The sequence below is a fragment of the Stigmatopora nigra genome, chromosome 8 (genome assembly GCF_051989575.1).
Source record: "Stigmatopora nigra isolate UIUO_SnigA chromosome 8, RoL_Snig_1.1, whole genome shotgun sequence".
NCBI classification, from domain to species: domain Eukaryota; kingdom Metazoa; phylum Chordata; class Actinopteri; order Syngnathiformes; family Syngnathidae; genus Stigmatopora; species Stigmatopora nigra.
In genome coordinates this window covers 15,771,950-15,779,835 of record NC_135515.1, presented here as the reverse complement: position 1 = coordinate 15,779,835, position 7,886 = coordinate 15,771,950, and positions in this window count along the sequence as shown.

Below are 7,886 nucleotides of genomic sequence, written 5' to 3'. Positions count from 1 at the left end.
GAGTCCAGGCCAAAGCGATGCTTTCTCCCGTCACCCCGGTGGCGTCGGGAGTGCCCGGAGAATCGGGGGTGGCTGAGGAGGGGTAGCCAACGAAGGGAGACAAGTCAAGACTTTGTGGTGAAGGTCTGAAATCTCATTAGACATGTACGGTGACGACAAAAGCATCGGACTGGACGCCGCTCGCTCCATTCAATTCAACGCAACTCAATTCAAATGTCCGTGTTGGTGGGGCGACACGACTTACTGTATTGCAGCTGTGCGACCACGGGGCAGGATTCCAAAGGTCTGCCCAGCCCAAACTTGTTGACGGCGGACACTCTGAACTGGTACTCGTTGATCTTCATGAGTTTGGTGGCGGTGAAGCTGCACTCGCGACAGCTGTCGGACACCAGCGCCCAGGAGATCTTGGAGGTTTCGCGCTTCTCGATCACGTAATGGGTCCCACCGGTTCTCCCGGCGTGTCTGCGTCGCACAATCCGGTTCGGGGTTAGTGGGGCGAAAAGAGGGCGGGGAGAAGGAGAGCGTCCCCGAGCCCGCTCCCTCGTACCTTGCACTTTAATGAGGAGATCCTCCTTTTTGCTGCCGGAGCCGTTGGTGGCCTCCACGGTGTAGAGGCCGCGGTGAGTGCGGTCGGCGTCTCTGATGAAAAGAGTGCTGTGCCCGGCCACGGTGATGATGTCCATCATCTTCTTGGTGATTTCCACGCCGTCTCGGTACCAGACCACCTTGGGAACGGGCCGTCCGCCGATGGCCACTATTGGGGTAGACCTGCCAACTGGTTTAATAATTGTTTGTTCATGTCCAGCCAATGTGGCCAAACTGGTTTTACAATTGTTTGTTAGGACAGTGGAATGTAGGAAAAGCCAACTAGCTGGCCTTGCAATTGTTTGTTCGCACTACGAATTGTAAGATAGCTAACTAGCTGGCCTTGCAATTGTTTCCTTGTATTGTGGAATATGGTCAACTCAATTTGGAACTGTTTGTTCGAAACGTGCAATATAATATAGGCTGCGGCAGTTTGTATGTGCTATAAAAACATCATGTTTGCATACAACTTAAACCTGCTAATGTCTAACCATATTAGCCCACCGTTTTGTTTACATAAGCTCTGTCCTACATCACTGTCTTAGAAATATTACCCTATAGTTCCTATAAAAAGACTGAGCTCTGTTCATTCAGAGAGAATTGCGAGGAAGGCAGGCTGTGAGAGGTTCACAGTTGTCGGAGCATTCTCCAACCATCCTGCAGTCCGGTAATAAACCTATTTCCTATTTAAATTGATCTCACTCGTTCTTAACCTGCTCCTGAAGTTGTATTTTCAGACCTATCAGCCACCTTCCCCCTGATGTTGTCGCCCGCCGTCACCGTCAAACCCTCAAAATATTCTGGGCCAAACTCGATGTGAGGCGCAGCTGGTCGGGGGGGGGGGGGGGGGGGGGGATGAGGCCGTGACGGTTTGATCATTATCAGTCTTTTAGCCGGCTTCTGCGTGACACTTACCGTTCTCGCTTCGGACCACGATCAAACCGGACGAGTTGGACGGGGGGCTGACCACCCCCATGGCGTTTCTGGCCACGACCCTGAACTCATAGCGCTCGTTGAGCGTCAGGCCGGTCACCGTGTGCTGGCAGTCGTGGACGTCGCTCAAGTTGGCCTTGAACCAGCGACCCTCGCCCTGCCGTTTCTCCACGGTGTAGGCGGTGACCTTGCTCCCCCCGTCACGTTTGGGCGCCTCCCACTTGAGGGTGATGGAGTTAGCCGTCACGTCAGTGTAGTCCGGCTGGCCGGGAGGATCTGACAAACACAGCGCGGGCCTCGAATCATTATTTTTGGTTTTTTTCCGGGGGCTGACAAAAGGCATTTTTTCCGGAGTAACGACGCGCACTGGACGGGCGCGCGGCCGCGGTCCAAACTCACCGACGGGACTGACGGCCATGACGGGGTCGCTGGCGTCGCCGGCCCGGCCGCAGCCGGCGTCGTTCTGCGCGCAGACCCGGAAGGAGTACTCCAGGCCTTCGATGAGATCCGGGACCCTGTAGTCGTTGTCCTTGATGGGCGCCGCGTTGACCTTCTGCCACAGGATGCTGTTCTTTTCCCTCTTCTCCAGGTGGAAGCCCTGGACGGGCGTGCCGCCGTCGTAGCTGGGCCTCTCCCAGCGGACGGTCATGCCGTCGTTGGTGACGTTGTAGGCCAGGGGCTTGCCGGGCGGGCCCGGGGGCTTGAACTGGTGCTTGGCCAGGACCACCTGAGAGAGCAAGGCTTCGCTGGCGCCGCATCGGTTTTCCACGCACACTTGGAACTGATACTGGAGCCCCTTGATCAGGTTGGGCACTCTGAATTGCGTGTCCCGCACGGCCGAGCAGGCCATCTTCCAGTCGGGGCGAGAGGCGTCCCGCTTCTCCACCGTGTAGCAAGCGATGTCTCCGCCGCCGTCGTCGTTGGGCTGGTCCCAGGAGATCAGCACGCTCTCCGCCCTGACCTCGTCCAGGCGGAGGGGCCCGAGGGGCTTGGACGGGGGACCCAGGGTCAGGACGTGGACGTGGAAGGACTTTCTGCTGATCACGTTGTCCAGCGTCAGGGTGTACTTGCCCTCGTTCTCTTTCTTCACCCGCTTTATGGTGAGGGTGGCTTTGTCGTCGGTCTTCTTGAAGCGGACCTGCTCGCTCTCCTTCAGGGGAAGGTTGTCCTTCAGCCACGACAGCGAGGGCTTTGGTACGGCAGCTCCAGGTGGACGTTGTGTCCCAGGCGGACGCAGATCCTCCCGTCCGGGTACTCGGCCAGGCTGGCCTCGGGGGTGATGACGTAGTCCGCCACCTTGACGGGCCCCGTCTTCACATAGTCGCCCTGACCCTTCTCGTTTCGAGCGGCCACTCTGAAGAACACCTCCGAGTGCTCCTTGAGTTTGGGGACCTCAAAGTGGCAGTGGCGACTGGTCCCTCCCAGCGACCAGTCCTCGCCGCCGCCGGCTTTCCTCTCCACCACGTAGTCGGAGATGATGCTGCCGCCGTCGTGGTCGGGCTTCAGCCACTGCAGGGTGACCGAGGTCTTGGAGGAGTCCCTCACGGAGACTTGTCTGACGGGGCCGGGGCATTCCGTGGCCTTCACCGGCTCCGGAGTCTCGCAGGCTTCGCCCACGCCGTTCTCGTTCTCGGCCAGGACGCGGAAGAAGTAGGACGTCTTCTCCGAGAGGTCCTCCACGCCGCAGCTGGTCTTCACCGCCGAGTAGGATCTCTTCGAGGAGTCCCTCTTTTCTACGATGTAGTTGGTGATTTCGGCGCCCCCGTCCAGCGAGGGGCTCTCCCAGCACAGGGTGACTCTTCCGCGGGTCACGTCTTTCAGCCTCAGGTTCCTGCACTGAGACGGGGTGTCCTGGACCTTCACCCACAAGCTCAGGGTCTTGGGCTCCCCCACGCCGTTCTGGATCTTGACGCTATATTTGCCGGTGTCCAGCTTGGTGATCCGCCGCAAAACCAGGACGGTGGCCGTGTCCGAGTGGTGGAATTCGTAGGAGGGGCCGTCGTCGATGCGCGAGTCTCCTTTGCTCCAGGAAGCGGAGGGCGAAGGTCGTCCCTTCAGCGGAACCGAGAGCTCCACGTCCTTGCCGGCCTTCACGATGTAGTGGGTCCTCGTGGCCACGTCGGAGTCGATCTGAGCTTCCTCTGTGGAAGGAAGACAGCCGGTCAATTTGCCACGTCTGGTTTTCCCTTCCAGAAGAAAGGGTGAAGCGTGGAGTCACACCTACCCAGGATATCTTTAGCCTGGACGGGCTCGCTCATCTGCAGGGCTTCCCCGCGGCCCGCGCAGTTGGCGGCAGAAACTCGGAAGAAGTAGTTGACGTCCGGCTTCAAGTCGTGGACGGTGTACTCGGTGGTCTTGACCTCTCCTTTGGACGTGAGCGTGGCCCAGTCCTCCTCTCCTTCCACCAGCTTCTCCACCACGTAGCCGGTCACTTGGCTGCCCCCGTCCCATTCGGGCTGGGACCAGGCCAAAGTGATGGAGGTCTTGGTGGAATCGAGCACCTTCAGCTTGCGAGGCTCGTCGGGGCATTCTGGAAAAACTGAGAGAAGTCGTCGGCGAGGGCGCCCGACTCGGTGGCGCCTTCCCCAAAGCGGTGACCCGGACGACTCACCGATGGGATCGGCGGCCTCGTAAAAGTCGGATTCTTCCGACAAGGGGCCTTCTCCGGCCCTGTTGATGGCGCAGACGCGGTACTGGTACCGGTTCCCTTGGGTGAGGTGGTAGACGGTCTTTTTGTTGTCGGGAATGGGCTCCTTGTTTTTTCTTGTCACGCCTCTCCAGGTAGTAGCCGGTCACCGCGCTACCGCCGTCTACGCCCGGACTTTCCCACTCCACCACCATGGTGGTCTTGGTAATGAGGCTGACTTCGGGAGTGTGCGGCTGCCCCGGGGTGACTGGCGGAGGGAGACGGGCAGAAACCAGAGGTGAGAAGGTTGCCCGAAGGCACCCGACGGGCGGAATGGCTCCGGGCGGAAAGGCCCCGGTGCTCCCCGAGCTTACCGAAAGCATTCTTTGCCACCACGGGCTCCGACTCCAGCGGGGCTCCCACGCCGTACTTGTTGACGGCCATGACGCGGAAGACGTATTCGTTTCCCCGCACCAGTTTGCCCACCGAGATGTACGTCTGCCGGTGATCCTCCGAGACGGTCGCCCAGACCACTCTGCTGGTTTCGCGCCTCTCCACGACGTAGTGCGTCACCTGGGAGCCTCCCAGGTCGGCCTCGCACACGGGCTCCCAGCGGAAGGCGATCCGGTCTGCCGTGACGAGGTTGAAGCTGATGCTTCCGCTCGGCGGTCCGGGTTTGTCTGAGAAAGAGTCAAGTGGGCTTGGCCTTAAAAACCAAAACAACTATTCAGAGGCGACCGCAAAAGAAGAAAAAAAATGCACCTACCCAGGATCTCCATGGCGATGGTGGCGCTAGCTGAGCCCAGTGTGTTCTTGATTTTGATCTCATAAGAGCCGGTGTGTTGGCGCGTGGCGTCCTTGATCAAAATGGCCGAGGAGTCCGTTGTGCTCTCCACGCACAAGGACGAAGAGGCCACCAGCTCCCTTCCGTTCTTCAGCCACTCGATGCCGGGCAGTGGCACGGCGAGGATTCCCACTCGGATCTTAACCGAGGTTCCGGCTCTGTAGCGAACCACGTCCAGGTACTCGGGAGGCAGGTCGATGGCCGGGGCGCCTGCGCGACAGAGCGGGCGGATGACGGCCCCGCCCGGTGGCGAAACCCACGAGAGCCGTAGGGGGACGGAAGGAGCACTCACCGCGGGCGTCCACGCAAGTGACCGGGCCGGCGATCAGAGAAGGGTTGCTGACGGAGCCCACAGCGTTTTTGGCGTACACCCTGAACTCGTAGGTCTCGTCCTGAGTCAGCCCGGACGCCGTGAAGCCCATCTCCGGGATGTTGGTGAAGTTGGCCTTCACCCACCTTCCGCTGGCCGCATCCCTCCTCTCCACGCTGTAGCCGCTGATCTTACTGCCGCCGTCGTACGGCGGCCTCTGCCAGGTCAGGCGCACCGAGTTCTTGGTGACTTCGCTGACGCGGACATTTGCGGGGGGCTCTGTGGCGGACACAAAGGCGCGTCGCCATTAGGTTAGGCCGGTTGGTTGGCCGAGCGGACGTCGCGCCAGCGACGCGCTGGCCCCGCCCCCGGTCGTGTTTGTGCGGGGGGTTTTCGACCTCGGCCCGCGGGCCACAGGCGGCCCCTTACAGTTAACATTCATTGAGGAATAACAAGGGCATTCAGAACAGAAGAAATCCAAGGAGAAGAAAAAAAGTCCAGCGGGGACCAGTAATGCATCACAAAAAGCTAAAAGTCAAAGAATAAACTCATTTTTAGAATGGCTGCTTATTGATAATGTGTTTAATATTAAAAAGCAGGTAAAATGATTATCTTTGTGAACTGAAAGGAATTAGTCAAGAGCCAGTACAAAGATAATCATTATACTTGCTTTTCAATTAGGGTTAGGACGTGGCACCACGTCGCCTCGCCGCCACTTGGCCGGCGAATAGGTGACAGAGAAGAAGGGCTACTCACCGCACGCGTCGATAGCCAGAACCTCTTCCGAGGTCTTGCTCATTTTGCCCACCCCGGCGGCGTTTTCTGCCGTGACCTTGAACTCGTAGATGAGACCCGGGCAGATGTTGCTGACCCGCATCTGGTTCCCCGCTATGGCGCTTTTGTTGATCTTCTGCCAGAGGATGCTGCTCCTTTCCTTCATGTGAAGGTGGTAGCCCGTCACGGCGTTGCCGCCGTCGTTGACCGGTTCGTTCCAGCAGACGGTCAGGTTGTCTCGACAGACAAAACTAACCCAGGGGGTGGACGGAGGCCCCGGAGCCACGGGAATTCAAAGCGCAGAGCCACAAGTCAGTTGGCGGTGGCTTTGGGAAGGGTGCGGGGGGGGGGGGGGGGGGGGGGTCGGAGAAAACAAAATCCGCCCGGCGACTCACCGAAAGGAAGCCGGATCGTCACCGGCTTGCTGTCGAGGTGCTCGCTGAGACCGTAACGGTTCTGGGCCCTGACTCGGAACTGATACTCCTCTCCCCTGGTCAGCTTGGTGGCTCTGATCTGGCTCCGCGCCACGTTGGCCGACACCTCTGTCCAGGTGGGGGTGCTGGTTTCCCGTTTCAGGAGCACGTAGTTGGTGACGGGACTTCCGCCGTCGTACTCCGGAGGAGTCCATTTCAGGTGCGCCGTAGTCTCTCCCACCTCCAGGATCTCCACGGGCCCCAGGGGTGGTCCGGGCCTATCCAGCACCACCACGTTCACCGAGATCTGGCTGGCGCCGCCCGCATTGCTGGCGCTCAGTTGGTACTTCCCGGCATCGCCGGCGACGCTTTGCTCCAGGCTGACGCTCAGGCTGTCGGGGGTGACCCGGGCCGCGGAGACGGCGGGCCGGGGAATTACCCAGAATTTCTTTGACGAGGACGGGTACCATCATCTCTTTGGCCTCGCTCAGACCGGCGTGGTTCTCGGCTCGCACTCTGAAGAAGTACTCGGCGCCTTCCCGCAGGCTTTTGACGGTGTGGCTGGTGTTCACCGTGGCGCACTTGACCCATTTGGTCTGGCCCTTCTCCAGGGCGTCCAGCAGGTAGGCCTTGATTCGGCTGCCGCCGTCGTACTCTGGCCGCGTCCAGGCGATGGTCACGCTGTCCCTGGTGACGTCGGCCACTCCCAATTTGGCGGGCGGACTGGGCACCTCTGCAAAGACAATTGAGGAGTGAGTGGGCCGGATTTGGCCGGATTTGGCCGGATTTGGCCGGATTTGGCCGGATTATGCCGGATTTGGCCGGATTTGCCCGGATTTGGCCGGATTGGGGCCTCGGACGGGAGCTTACCTGTGATCTTGGTGCCGGCCTTCACTTCCTGAGGTACGCCCACTCCATACTCATTCTCCCCCATTACTCTGAAGTAATAGACGGCCCCTTCCAGCAGGTCCTCTACTTTGCAGGCCGGGGCGTGGCAGTTGGTGGTCACGGAAACCCAGGCCTTCTTGCTGGCCTCGCGCTTCTCCACGTGGTAGGCCTTGACGGCGTCGCCGCCGTCGTTGTCGGGGGCTTCCCACGTGAGAGCGGCCGAGTGACCGCCGAAACCTTGACGTTGAGCGGGGGGCCCGGGGAGTCCAGCACCTTGACGCTCAGCGGTAACGTGGCCTCTCCCAAGTCGGAGGCGATGGTCAGGCGGTACTCTCCGGAGTCGTTCCTGCCCGGGTTTTCGATGGTCAGCGAAGCGTCGGAGTCGCTGGCCTCCGCGGTTCCCCTGGCCTTCAGGTCGGTGCCCTCCTTGGACCATACGGCCGAGGGAACGGGTTGACCCTTGAAGGGAACCTTGAGGGTGAAGGCCAGGCCGCGCTTCACCACCAGGACCTT